Here is a 16,053-nt window from a genome sequence, read left to right as displayed (position 1 = left end):
AATGTCACCACCCTGATCCAAAAATTACTGCAAGCAACAGTAGCTTCCTGTGCAGTAGGTCCTGGTGAAAAGAAGGACGCTTGTCTTGATTTAATGCTCTGCTCTTTGGCTTCTTTAAATATTTAATATTTTAGTTAGAATTGAATCCTTTCCTTTGCACTGGACCTTCAGAACTATTTAACCAGACCTGATTGCAAAAGTTGCCTAAATGGTTGCCTGCTAATGCTTGTATTCCCTCTAGACTTGGCAGGACAGCCAAGGTGATCTGTCAAAATTTAAGTTAAACCATATTGCTCCTTTGCTTAAAGTCCTCTGATTATGTCAAAGCTAAGAGTTTGACTAGTAAGGTCATATATGATTTCCTCACTCCGTTCTCTCCCTTATTTTCCTACAGTTTTTTCACGATTCTCTCTGAGTCAGACACTAATTTTGTTTTCCTAGATATGCATATACTCCAACATAACAGATTTCAAGTTTTTCCATTTCTTGCTACTAAGTCTAGAGAACATGTTCTTATTATGGTAAATTTTCCCCCAAGAGAACAAAAATGGATTCTTCAAGGGCAAAAAAAAAAAAAAATCTCAGATATTAAAATTGAGCCTTTCAATGTTCAATTTCATTGATGTTTCATTTCAACTGGCCAAAATGTAATTCTTAGGATTGAATTTCTGGAAGAAGAACAACTAAGAAAAGTCTGAAAGGCTCCTAAGAAGGTAGATAATGATATTTTAAAAAATGTTGAGGAATTTTAGTCTACAATATTCTCCTACCAGATACCTTAAATTATGTTAGCTTCACTTTTTACTCAGTGGGGTCCCCTCCTCAGTGGGGTGTTCCCTGACCACGGGAGCTCAAGTTTCAAAACTTACTCTCCTTTCCAAAAATTATGTTTTTTTTTTTTTAAGATTTTGTTTCTTTCTTTGAGAGACAGAGAGAGAGAGAGAAACCATGAGCGGGGGGGTGGGGGGGGAAGGTAGAGGAAGAAGCAGACTTCCCACCGAGCAGGGAGCCTGATGCAGGGCTCAATCCCAGGATCATAGAATCATGACTTGAGCTGAAGGCAAACACTTAACCCACTGAGCCACCCAGGAGCCCCCCCCCCCCCGCATTTTTCCCCTGAAACAGTTAAATTATTTCCCTAACACAGACATGCAACCTGTTTTATATTTTCTTTATCATGTATAGTGTCAGTTTGTCTCACTGAAACACAAGTGCCCGTAGGAGCTAGCTTTTGTCTGTCTTATTTACTATCGTATCTCAGAGTTTAGAATAGAGCTTTTCACACAGTAGGAAGTCTGGGCAAATCTGTGAACAAATGAGTCAAACAATTCTCTCGTGTTCTCTTTTATGTTTTGAGAAGAGTAAATGGTCTAATGTGCAATGAGTTTATTGAAAGCAGCTACAATACAGGTTTGTATCAATAAATTTTATCTGTAGTCCTTTCAATATCTAGAAAAATATGAAAATTATTATATACAGGGATAAAAGTTTTCAACTGGTAAAAATTCAAGTAGAGGAATGTATTTAGTTTAAGCTCTGGCTTTCAGATAGAAGATGGGAAATCAAAATATTTTGGTAGAGAAAGAGGAAACCTCTTCATGCTGGAAGTACTGTCTTTTTTCTTTCTTTTTTCTTTTTTTTTTTTTTTTTTTTTTTTTTGCTGACAATATAAGATATCATCTTATACCTCGAATTCAAATCTGCTTAATGAAATTGTAATGTTTCATTCCAAGTGAAAGTCATTATAGGATGCATAAGACTTTTATGATAGACTTACAGGAACACAATAGGTCCATAAACATGTATTGGCACCCTTCATATTTTAAAATTCAGAATATGACACATCAAAAATCTATTAAAAATTAAAATAATTGGTAACACCAGGCTATCACTCCCTCATAGCAGCAATGACGTGAAGCTCACATGGCTGCAATATTTGATACTGTCTAGACAAATTTTTACCTCTAGGCAACTGGTGCAACTCTTTCTCTCTCTCTCTCTCTCTCCCCTTGACTCTTTTTTCATCCATCATCTTTAACACAAGGTGTTTAAAATCTATCTTCAAAAATTAAGAGTTAGCAAAATCATTTTCTTGAAAGTATTATTCAGAAAAGACTTAATGGCATACAAGATGTAGGAGATTTGGGGCAAAGGTAAGTACAAAAATCTTTCCCAAAATTTAGTTTAAAAAATAAAATTGCACACATATCCCAAATCTCAAGAACACATTTTGCCATGTCCTTCTTCTGCCTCTAAAGCATGCCTCTTTGACAGTTAGTAGCAATATTTTTAAAAATGTTAGTATATTCATTTTTTCCTATTGATAATTAATCTCAATACCTACTATCCTAATCAATTTTTTTTAGAGTATCATTAACAAGTGTTTTAAAACTACTTGCTAAGAACAACTGCTTTTGCATTTTCCTCTAAATAACAATTTAGATCCATAGGTCATTTTTTTCCTATAATTATTTTTTATGAACCAACAATATCCTGAAAGTTAATTATAGTCATGATGCTGGCAGAATGTCAGTGCAGGCCATGACTTCTCCAGAAATGTAACATATTTATCACTTTAACAATGGTCACATTTATTTTATCCTATTTAGGTTCACATTCTATTATAATAACATGTATATAAAAATATCTAATAATCTACTTTTCATATTGTTTCTAGGACATAACTCCTATAATTCACATAATATAACTAAATATTATATAAATATGGATCGATATGCATGAATTCCATTCACATAGATGATAGTTAAGATTTAAACCTTATCCAGTTTTGTAACTATGAATTATTTTATTTTACTTTTCAAACTGCAGTTGGATATCAGTGTTTGAATACTTTTGTCTCATTGAAATGCACAGCAAATACAAAAATACTACTTTGATAAATAGGGCCATGAATTATAATTCATACAACAATTTCATGTAACCTAACCTCTAGGCATCTATAAGCCTATGATATTTATTTGGAAATTATTGGGAATAGGAGGAATTTAAATAAATCTGGGCAGTTTTCCAAGGCTATATGCAAGAAGTTTTTACTCCTGTGAAAAATCATCTTCCTTGCTGCCAATTAAACTTACCAAGTATGAAGAGTAACAAGATTATATTTGAATATATCAAAAATCTTCAAATAGACAAAATTAAATTATATGTCTTGCATATATGTCTAAATTATTGTTAAGAAATTCAGTATATAAATGCATATGAGTAAGAAACACTTTCTCCTTTGAGAAAAAATATGTTTTAATATTTACTTCATTTAAGTTCTACTTGATTAAGAGTAGTTTTAAACATAACATGTATAAATGTGTAATCAAATCTCTTTTAAATCTCCATGTGCCTCACATAATTCCAAGTGATTTAATCAATACTTGGCTGGGTGACAGATGTTAGCATCAATGGACCATATGGTGTTATTAGTATCTACAGACAACAAAATAATAAAAATTCTATACTGATCTCCAGTCCTTTAAATTCTAACCTTATGATTGCTGGCTTTGAAGAGAAGATATTAAAAGTAACATTTTGTTTTCAACCTTGTTATACAAAAGTGTATTTTTAATATAGCATGCCTATTTTACCAACATTCATAAGAATCATGATATAAACTGTGGAATATTTAATCCTGTATGGATGCAATGATATTGGTAATACAAAAATATACTACAACAATCTAAAATCTTATATATGTAAATATCTTGGTGTTTCCCTTTAATGTACTTAAAAAAAAACAACTTTTAATACAATAAACTATTTTTAGAACTAAAAATGGGAAACAGAACATCCGATGTTAGCATAAGTAAAGACACATGAAGACTTTTTCTTGCACTTATTGTTCCTGCCACAATAATGATCACTGAAATCCAAATAGGAAAATATTTGGGAAAAGATTTCCTCTTGTACGTGACCTAATTTATAAGTTTGAATTGTTCAATAAAGGACTGTATATGATTTATTTTTCCCCTGAAGCAAAATGTGTCTTAAATTTTTTATAAATTTTAAATTTCCACAAATATAAGCCCATGTCCTAGAGCACAATCATCATTCTAAACATTGCCACAAATCAAATTTAATAAATCATATTTTCTTTCCCTACCAAATTGGAAGAAATTGGAGACATGAATAACTTGATTTTCTTTCCCATGATCTTTGAAAGTAAAGTGAAGAAAATGCTCTTTGCTCTTTTTCTGGAATTGAAATGTCTCCTATGTGAAACTTACATCCCATCTTTCTATGAAAGTTGTTTTACCATCTAAACTCTTCATTTGAAAAGTACTTTACTATAATTACTCTGTTTTAACTTTAAGATGTAACAATTATCAGATGTTTTGATATTTGTAGTGGGTTACGTGAAGAACTTCCATATCGTACGTCCGGGTAATTGATATTACCAGATATGAGGAATATGAAAGACCTAAAGATATGACTTAACCTAATGTGATCCACAGGAAAATGGAATTTATAAGCCAGAAAACCCTTATATTCATTTGTTGCACAATTTTTAATTAAACTGATGGAAATGTGGTGCTTAAATACATTAATTAAATACAGAGGTATTGAAAGAAACATATTTCATTTAATTATAAAGCCTAAATCACTAACACAGCACAAAATGTTAAAGTAGTTATTTTAACCTCTTGAGATATTGGTTTCTAGTAGTTAATAAATAACGTATAAGTTTGCTTTAAAACAATGTAATCTTACTTAGAGTTCTCTGTGTGTTCCTAAACCCTCTGAGCAGAGATTTTCCATTCTTCTCTATATGTTTATTAAGGCATATGAAATCATAATAAACCTGTTAAAATTTAAGTCATCTGCCCTTCAGAAAAGACCCTGTCATCATGACCCTTGCTTTACATGGTCCTTTATGTGTCCAGTTTAATAATGGTTTTCTGAGAGAATGACCGTCCAAAAGAATCTCAGAACATGTTGCAAATTATGTGTGTTGATGATCTTTTATGGCCATCTACCAGATGTTTTATACTACATATTCACCATCCCTGAACCTTTTTATTTTGATTAACTTTTGTTGGTCTACTAGATATCTAAGAAATACTTTTAAGAAAGCAATGTGTGTGGTGTATCTCCAAAATTCTTTGTATCTGGGAATGGCTTTCTGTTGTTTCAATTCACAAAAGAAAAAAAAAATCCTAATTGTATATTCTTGGGCTTCATAGTTTTCTTCAAGCTTAGCAGATGTTACTCCCATTGCCTTCTGGCACTTGATATAGCAGAGAAAGATACCTGCATCATAATAATTTCATTTTTTTCTCATATAACCATTTCTTAGATAATTGTACAGGATACTTAAAAGGATTGTATTTCCAGCTTTAATTGTCATATAACTCATGACAAAGAAAAAAACTCTTCTGGTGAAAACTGCAATGTTCTGTTTTGCTTCCTACTCAAAGACTTCTTACAGGTAGCTACTTTTGAATATTTCTTACTTTACTTTTTCCTTTTTGTTACTCAGCATCACATGATTATAATATTCCATGTGCATTTATAGATATAAGACATTGTTTGCTGACTACCCTTGAAACATACAATAATTTAGATCATTAACTACACTTTCCTGCCAACACTTCAGAATTTTTGATATATAATCAAGTTGTGATGGCGACTGTTGTATGTTTAAGGAGCACGTGTCAGGAATATAAAGGGTCTAGATTTTTAGCTTACTTGCAAACTAAAAGTTAGCTTGCAACAAATTCATAGAAAATTTTGCCAGAGACAGAGGGAAATGTATCAATTGAAGTAATAGCAGTAGCTCCAGTGTTATTCCCTGAGCCACATTTTTTTATAGGGCAACATAGTGAGGATCAGAAGATGTCTTCACATGCGGTGGGGGTGTTTTACAGGAGAGGAGTCCTGACTTGAGGAAGCACCATTCTGTGTAAGGAGCCACCAGCAAACCTGCCCAATTTCTGTCTCTGTGAGAGTTACTATCTTTATTATCTAGACAGTAAGATCTGCTCAGATGGAGACATTATCTTCCAAGGCTGCTTTCTACAAAAACACCCTTGAAAAGATAATTCCAAGCAATAATAGTAATAACGATAATAAAAATAATAATGCTTTTGTTCAGAAGGTATGCAAAAATATGAGAGACTCAAAGAAAAGATTCTCCCTATATATACTTAAAAGTCTTGTTCAAACAAATGTTAACATCTCCTGGTTAGCACTGTTAAATGAAGCAGTTGGCAACTTTATACATCCTTCTACCATTCTTCCTTTCTCCTATGCTCTGTCACTTTTATCTTTCCTACCACATTATAAAGATTTATGGTAGTTATGGTCTCTTTCTCAATTGTATTTAAGTGTGCTTAGTACAATAACTAATAAACTAAGTGTTTAGCTTGTCTCCATTTCCTTGCAACACCTCATTAGAATGGTAGAACTACATCCCTTAGGAGTTAAGAAGCTCCAAAGCATTTCTATGAGAAACAAAAAATAAATGAAAATGGTGGCTAAAATTGAAGTGAGTCAGCAGCAGCCAACATTATATGGAATTTGCAACTAAGGAAAAAGCCAAAAGCATAACTGCAATCTAGACATGTCCAATACTGGTAAATAAATGAAAGTTCATCTTTACAGTGATTGATGTCTTTATTGTCCCAAACGCCATCTCTTAACTACCTCCTCCATTATTACTCAAACTGAATCAGGAAGTACAGCTCTTGTGTTCCCAAAGAAAACATTAAAAAAGATGCTATTTTCTAACTTAAATGACTTTGCAGAACTTAGGATTTTAGGATACAATTTATTGAAGCACTTTGCCCTTTCTTTCTTGGCATTTCAGAAAAATGGCTTTATTTTCATTGTTTTTTCCTAAAAGATCATAAGCTCCTTCAAAAAAAAATATTTTGAGCTTGTGCATGAACATGAGTGGGGGAGGGGCCAGGCAGAGGGAAAAAGAGAGGGAGAATCTTAAACAGGCTCCACACTGAGTGCAGATCCCAACACAGGGTCAATCTTATGACCTGAGAGGAAATGGGGAGTTGGGTGCTCAACCCACTGAGTCATTCAGATGCCCAAAATATTTATATTTTTAAAATTATTTTTCCAAGGTCAAACAATTTTCCTCCATTATTTCTTTGAATATGGCTTTTATTCATTTTTCTAATGTATATATTAAGTATACATTTTTGCCTAAAATCTCTATCCTATTCTTCAATTATCTATTTCCTTATTTTCTCAAATCTACAATTGCCTCTCAGATTTTTTCCCTCCACATTGCTATATGTTTTATATTATAAGTTCTCTTTCATATCATTTGCAACATTATTTTAGTTTTGCTGTTTTTCTTTTTTTATGTAGTTCTTTTGAATCTTATTTATTTCTATTTGTATCTTATGTCTTCATTTTAACCTATTCTGTGTCCACTAATTTTTACTCATATTTCATGGGTCTCTTCCTTACAAAATGTTTTCCCATTTTTGTAAAGCACATTTCAGGGCTAAGAGTTTCTGGATTTCAGGTTGATATTTTATCTGTGTTAGTCTACAATATTTTCTATTTCTCTTCCTCCTCTCTATCCCTCTGTCTCTCTTCCTCTGGGTCTGTCCCTTCCTTCTACCTTTCCTTCTTTCTCTTCTTCATATCTTTGTCCTATTCTGACTTGAGTAAGCTCTGTCTGAATGAGAATGTTAAGCAACACTGGAGTTGAAGTTATTTTTGGCCATTAGGAAATAGGTCAATCTCTTCCTCAACACCTCTAGCTAGAGGGTCTGATGACTACACCACTTTTTTGTGTATAACACTGTTTCATCAACCCAGCCTCAAAGGACTTGATATTAAATTGTATTCAGTCTTCAGATGAAGCATATGAAAATTGGACTCCCAAGTGCCCTCTGCCAAAAAGACTGTTATGTCTCTGCCTCCAGACCCTGTGGGCAATACACATATCAAGATGGGTGGGCTCAGCTGTCAAAAACATTTTACTTTTGCCCAGTGGTTTTCTGAAAACTTCAATAATAGCACAGATTTTTCTAGTTGGTGAAGATTCTTGCTGAATTAGGAAATGTAAAGCATGATGAAGGACAAGTGACCCTACTCAACCTAGGCCAATTATCAATAGGCCTATGTTTGTGTTAACCAACTTAATTTCATCAGCTTGTATAAGTCTTGGAACTTCATTTTAGTTTCACATTTGCTGGCAGAATGTTTTAATAGTTTACATGAGTGTTTTTATGAAAATTGTAAACTAATCTATATGAGGGGTTTGTTGTCAAATCTCATTTCATTTGTTTAGTTGTTTGTTTAGAGGGAGTGGGGGAGACAGAGGGACAGGGAGAGAGAGGATCTTAAGCAGGCTCCATGCAGGTGCAAAGCCTAAAGTGAGGCTGGATCTCACCAGCTGAAGATCATGACCTGAGTCAAAATCAAGAGTTAGATGCTGAACTGACAGAGCCACCCAGATGCCCTCAGGTCTAATTTTAAAACAAGATCTTTGAATATCAATTTAGAAATATCATCTGGAAATGAAACTGTCAAATATTTCAACCCTTTGGCTAGTACATTATATTGCTAGGGAACATATGTTGGAATCTAAGTGAAAATTAGAATATTCCTTAACAGTGAGAACTGTAGAACCCTGGACACAACAATTCCTTCCAAACCTTGCACTAAGAGGTTTGACCAAACTCTACCATGGCTTCCACTAGCTTCAGGCCATGTCTCTGAAATGATCCAGCCTCCCTAAAATCCTTGCCTGGAAAAGTTCAATGCCACCAGGATAGTCTCCGGTTTGTTCTAGCCAAAACCTGGTGATAAGCAGATAGGCCCCTGAACTCCCTGTGAGACCTGTTACTTTAGATAGCTCACAGTTATCAATCTTTTGACCTTTGAGATGTATATCTATCACCAGTGGAGCTGGAAAGCTTCGTTTTTGTCTCACAGAGTTGTTGAAGAATGAATTTCATGGAGGAAAGTGAGTTAAAGCATTGAAGTTTATTAAGCAAAGATGCAGAGAAAACTCTCAGAAGTGAGAGGGGTCCCGACAGGGTTGCCACTGAGAACTTTTTTGACTGGCCTTTTATAGAAAACCTGACTAGGGAGTTGATGGCCTTGAGATTTCTTGAGTGAATGACATGACTGTTTTGAGTCTCAGTGATTACTTGATAGCCATCAAAGGAAGATACTCCTAGTATTTTCAAGCCAAGGGACCAGATTTAATTCCTTATCTCTGTTTTTGTTGCCTTGTCTCTGTTGCATCTCAATGTCCTTGGTTTTTATGGGAGCCCATAAATTTGTGGGAGCCTGACTCTGGGCCTTTCCCTTATCTTTCCCTGCCTAGCCCCATCTGCCGCTGACTCACCAGTATTGTTTCTTCAATGACTTGAGAGCCAACTCTTTGAAAAGCAAACATTCAGGGAGATAATTCTGATTCTCCTGGCCAGGTGTGAAGAGAAGGGTCTAACTGGTGGAAGCCATGCTCCAAGTTGCCCCACTGCAAGTTTGTGTCTGCTCCAGGTGAATGCCAATTAGCAGTCCAGATGGCCTGGTCACATAGACCACACCTCTATCTTCACCCTTGGTGCTTTTCTCATAGCACACTCTAACCTTTAAAATTCTTCTGCCTTTTCTTCGGGTGAAGTTGAGTTCAGTTCATGCCAGATTCTTTCCCCTATTGTTACCGAATAAAATCTGCGCCTACTTCTTTAACCAGTGCCCACATTTATCTTTGACAGTGAACATAAATTTAATTATTGGAAACTGAGTGATATTGGTAAAGTGACTATGTTGTAGGTATATGTCTGTAAAAGAGGAGGATTCAAGGGTGAGCAAAATGGGTGAAGGAGATCAAGATACAAACTTCCAGTTATAAAATGAATAAGTCTTGAGGACATAATGTACAGCCAGGTAACTCTAGTCAATAATATTTATCATAGATTTGAAAGTTGCTAAAAAAGTACATCTTAAAAAGTTATCATCACAAGAAAACTAATGTTATAAATTTGTATGGTGACATGGTAAATGAACTTAATGTGGTGAATAATTCACAATCTATACAAATGTCAAATTATTCTACTGTACACCTGAAACTGATATAAGGTTTTATCTTAATTATACTTCAATTAAAAAAAAGTGGCTACATTATAAGAATAAATCTGTAAGTATACATTATGAAAAACAGCAGATAAATTGACTACATTTTTTATCTGCTTCCTTTCCACTTGAAAACTATGGTCCTGACTTTTTCTATCCACCGGTTTTCCTTTAATATGTTAAGAACATTGTTGTCACAGTTTTAGATATGTAAATGAGGCTTATCTTCCATTTTGGAAACACAAACCAAAAATATCTTGTTTACACAACAGTCATACATTCATAATTACTTCTCATGTTAGAAAAATCAACAGTAGACACGGCTGTTTTGATTCGTTTAATCATTTCTCAGAGTTCTAGGTGTCGTAGTACGTTCTTTTGAATCTTCTGCTGGTGTGGAAAAACCTGAATAATTTAAGTTGAAATGTTAAGTATAATTTGCCCTATCATTTCTTTATCCTTAATGAAGTCAACAAGATAATAATATTATGAAACTATGTATATGAAACAAGACCATCCTTGTAAACATGGAAAACAAATAGGATGAAATGTGATAAAATGTGGGGTACTGGCATAAAATGAGGATGGGGTTGCCTGGAGGGCTCAGTCAGTTAAGCATCTTCTCAGGTCATGGTCTCATGGGCGTGGGATCCAGTGCACTGGGCTTTCTGCTCAGCAGGGAGTCTGCTTCTCCCTCTCAGTCTTCCTCTGAGCTCTCCCTTTCTCAGATATATGAATAAAATCTTTAAAAAAAATGTAAAATTGAGGATGGAATGCCCTTCTATCTCAAAATCAGATGATCAAAAGTACACACATACACACACGCAAACATATGCATAAATATGTGCATACAGCCTCCCTTTTCCTACTCTATTTGTTGTCTGTCAAGTTTGTTGAAATTGCATTATTTCAGATTCATTTCCTTAGTTATTATGGCTGCTTATTTTTAAACATAATATTTAGATTAAAAATCCCTCATCTAAAGCAACATTGAGATACAGGGAAACATTTGCAAAATAGAAAAGCTTGCAGAAATTGGAAAAAATGTAACAAAATTTGGCAAGTAAAACTTATAATTTTTTCAAAAGCTGGAATATGTAGAGAGAGCATAGGAAGAAATTGTATCTGCTTTATAAGTCTTAACTATTACAAAAATAATTCAAAGTTGTTACACCAGGAAATGTTTCATAACTTTAAAATAATCTAAGCAAAGAAATGGACACTTTATTCTATATCTTAAATTGCAATAAAGATGTTTTCAGGACTACCTTGTGAGTTACAGTTTTAATGTTTATAAAAAACACAGACATAAATATAAAAAACTCTTCTGTTACAAATAAATGGCAAACATTGACACCACCATTTTTAGCAAAGGGCTTTTTAGAATTATATATTAAGTATATTTGCATCTAGTGCTAGGACCATGAGAAAAGTATGTGGAGAGGAAATTATTTCTATAAATTTTTATGCATTAACCTATTTTAAATTCTTTATTGGATGGTTTTATAGAAATGTGCTTGGGCATTATCTAAGTCTTCCAGTTAGGGTGATTGAAAGTTTCAATTTGTGGAGTTTTATAAGGCTGATAAGCACTAAATAAAGAAACCAAATATTATACTATGGTAATAATTCAAATAAACCATAGTCCCATTTAGAATTTTGTTCCTATTAATATTTTAATTGTTTTATTAGCATAATGTTGGGAACATTCACAGATGGTAATTTTGCTTTTATGCCTTACAATTAATGGTAAATAATAGAGAAACTTGTAATCTTTTATACCTTCTCACTTTGGACAACTTTATTAGCATATTTGATATTTTTATGGTTTCTATGGTGCTGTACAAAAAAATGTATCAGTGAATTTGCATTAATTGGTTACAGATAAGAAATCTGTATATTAATAATAATGATATCTAAAGATAATACTTTTTAAAGTAAAATGCCCTACATTTATATTTTTTGAATCTGCTACATCTGATCTAAAATGCTAAGCTCATTTCTTTGTTTATCATTACTTCTAAGAAACACTCCAGGAGAAAGAGAGTGCATAATGCTATGTGTATTTATCAGGTTCTTCCTCAAAGTCACTTTTAAGACTTTTTTTGCCCATCAATGCTTTTCACTCAGCCTAGTAACCATTCAACAGATATAACCTATAGGAGGAAAGATGAGGACAGTGTATCGTGGTCATGTTGGAGTCTTTTTACTTTGGGGAGAGTAAGGCATTGAAAGAAAGATATATTAAAGGCCAGAATCGGGGAACCCTGGGTGGCTCAGCGGTTTAGCGCCTGCCTTTGGCGCAGAGCATGATCCTGGAGTCCCGGGATGGAGTCCCACGTTGGGCTCCCTGCATGGAGCCTACTTCTCCACCTGACTGTGTCTGCCTCTCTCTCTGTCTCTGTCTCTCATGAATAAATAAATAAAATCTTAAAAAAAAAAAAAAAAGGCCAGAATCATAACAAGGACTGTGCAAGTTAATTACATGTGATAGAGGTAGGTTTCCACCTGGCTCAGTCTGCAAAATAACAGTATAAGAACTCTTGATATATTATGTTAGCTCAAGACATAAAAGTTATTTTACCATAGCTTATGTGGTTAGGTCTCAGTTTCAATTCAATTCAATGCAGAAAAAGAAAAAAAAAATACTCGATTTGTTTCACGTCATCTACATGATTCAGAAGAATTTAACCTTCAAAATGATTGATAGTGACCCAGTTTGCAAGAACAGGGGAAGCCTGGAAATGTTTTCTATGCACCATTGCCTGGTCAAAAGCTTTTCCAGTTAGCTGCAATACTGGAAGCTAGGTCATCCTAGAGAAAGAGTGAAAGAAAAAGTTGCTGGATTCCTACTTTAAGGCTCGCAGCGACTGCCATCTGTGGAATCAGACGGGGGAGTATAAGGGCTAAGTTTAACGTGGAGCAACTAGCAAACATCTTAAACATCTGGAGGTGTCTCATTGTATTGGCAAAAGCAGCACTGTACAGCATCAATCCCACTGCCTGAAGCCAGGCTGCCTGGGTCCTTCTGATGGCCCCAATGGTACGATTTATAGGGCAAAGTCCTTTTCTATCATTGTTGGCCTGTCCCTTTCAGACAGTGAAGGATAGGTGGGATTTAAAAATGAATGTAGGAACTTTATATCACTGTCTTAATATGGCATTTTCTCTTTCTCGAAGAACGCAACTGGCTATGTTTTAAAAAAGAGAGTAGAATAACAAGAAGAGAGGCTTTGTTTTTCCTTCTTCTAATTTTCTTCTCTTGAATTTAGAAAACAGTAGAGCATTTTTGTTGCCTTAGTCAAAGCCGAAAATCTTTGAAGGTTTTGCAAACAGGACAGCAGGTGTTTTTCATGGGAAAGAAGGGTAAGGGAATGGAGGAGGTGGCTAGATTAGACTGGAACAGAAAGAGGGGAAGTCATCCCTCCTGTGGGGCCTTCACATTTTAAATCTGAAAATCAAGAGGAAACAGTGTTATATCCACAGAACAGATGCTGTCAGGTAAGCCTAAGACCTGCTGCTTTCATGGGGCCAGCTCTGCCCACAACAAAGCCTGGAGCTGTAGCTCATCTTAGCTCAGGGCATCTCCTCCTCCATCAGTGAAGGACCTGGCTAAGAACTGATTCCCTGTCTGTGCTTTATAATTAGACACCACGGTTCCAACATTCCCATTGAGCTCTGACGGCAAATATTGTCTGTAACCTTTTAAGCTTTGATATTCTTCTCAGAACTATAAATTTGTTTTCTCTGAACTATAAATTTCTCCTCAGATATTGGGAAACAACAGCAATACATCAAAACAAAATCTCTCTCTCAAACAAAACAAAATAGGGCAGTCAGTACTGAACAAAACAAAACCAAACAAAAAACAGGAAACCATCCCACAAAATCCACCAGTCTTTTCAAGACAGTTCTGTGGGCTACATGAAGGTGATCATAACCAAAAGTCATTTTCCTGCCTAATTGTATTGAATATCTTCGTCATTAGTCCAAGGGGAACAAATACCAAGAAAGCTTTGGTGCAACAGGGGCAGGATGTGAGAACATGGTCCTGGGTCTCGCCATCCTCCCATCTGTCTGGGTTCCTCCCTCACATCCTATGACACTTTCTTCCTTTTTTTTTTTTTTCCCCATTTCTCTTTCTTTAAATAACCTGGAAGTAAATTTCAACATTGTGACTATTTAAACTTCATCTTGATTTTCTTCTCTGATAACCTAAGTTTAAAACATATTTTAAATGGAATTTATGCTTTAAAAATATTTATTTATTCATGAGAGACACAGAGAGAGAGAGAGAGGCTGAGACATCGGCAGAGGGAGAAGCATGCTCCCTGCGTGGGACTGATCCCAGAACCTGGGATCACAACCTGAGCTGAAGGCAGATGCTCAACCCCTAAGCCCCCCAGGCATTCCTAAACCATATTTTAAAATGGAAATCAATATCAATAAAGCAATATTGTCAATAAAGATCACACATAACTGTAAAGATCAAGAGTTAAAAAATATCTACTGGTTATAAGGGGACATATATAATTAAAATTGTAAAATCAACTACACATTTATGTTAATGAGCTATAGATTGAATAATCGCAATAATAGCTATGTCTGAAAGATCATGGTCTTTCTATGATAATCTTCTATATTTGTTTTTAAGAAACGTCACTCAGGTGTCCTTTACGGAGAGTCATTTTCCTAAGGGAATGGCAAGCTTTTAAGAAAAACAAGCACGTTAAAGACATTTTCTAAGTTGAAGTAGAGGGTGAGTTGAGGCAATCAAGAATTTGCAAAGTAATTTGTATATAAAGGTGAAGGTGGTGGTGATTTTTCAAATGAGGAAATGCAGAGAACAGCACAGGAAGAGTCCAGAATGGGTAACTGTGGGCTTGAATTTCTAGAGATTACTTAGGCAGTTGTCAAGCAGGCCCTGGTGGTTCAAGGTGAGGGTAGGCTCAACTTAGGCTAAATACTCTTTTCCACATATATGGCAATAGTTAATGTTGCCACCTAATTTTGGTAATACGCAATAGTGCCTGTCTCAATATATAGCAAAACATTATTTGGATAATACAAAACTAATTGCTAATGGGTCTCCTATAATGTCTTGATATTTTTTCCGTAATTAATAAATATTAGTTTTTTGAACAAAAACAAACCCAAAATGCAAATATTTATCTTTTTTTTTTTTTTTTTAAGATTTCATTTATTCATGAGAGACACACAGAGAGAGGCAGAAAAACAGGCAGAGGGAGAAGCAGGCTCCATGCAGGGAGCCCGATGTGGGAATCGATCCTGGGACTCGATCCCGGGACTCCAGGATCACGCCCTGAGCCAATGACAGGTGCTAAACTGCTGAGCCACCCAGGGATCCCCACAAACATTTATCATTAAAACCAAACACACTATTGCCCTAGAAGCATGTTGCAGCACTGCTGTACTGCCAGATTTTATAAATCCTAAATCCGATTACCATGATTGCAGTTTGCAGATAACAGCTGTAACTAAGAAAGCTGCTGATTGGAAATGAATTGCTATATAGTAATTTGATGACAATGAGAAGAAAACTATGCTCAGAAGGAATGTAAATAAATGTACATCAAAGATTTTATATACACTCTCCAAATAAAGTGTCCTTGAAGAGTGTCTTTGTGTGGTTTATCTGTGCACCCATATACTCTGATATCTTTACTATATTAGGAAGTACACAGAGGGCAAGTCTTATCCATAGTACCGAAAAAAAAAAAAAAAGCAAGACTTCTTAATTGGACAAAAATAATCAATTTAAACATTTATTTCATATTATCATAACAAGAGTAGAAATCTTAGAAGTAACTCTTCCCAAATTTAGATAATAATTTTGCAAAGACTCTAAGAACATGGTAATATTGTTATATTTTATTGATGTTCTTAACTATGTTATTGATTTAATGGAATGAGAATTCTTCATCCCTTTCTACAAAACAAATTTGGTTTTATTTTTTTTTTATTTTA

Source organism: Canis lupus, chromosome 4 (assembly GCF_011100685.1).
Source record: "Canis lupus familiaris isolate Mischka breed German Shepherd chromosome 4, alternate assembly UU_Cfam_GSD_1.0, whole genome shotgun sequence".
In the NCBI taxonomy this organism is placed as follows: Eukaryota; Metazoa; Chordata; class Mammalia; order Carnivora; family Canidae; genus Canis; species Canis lupus.
The sequence above is the reverse complement of the archived record's forward strand: the minus strand, read 5'-3'. Positions refer to the sequence as shown.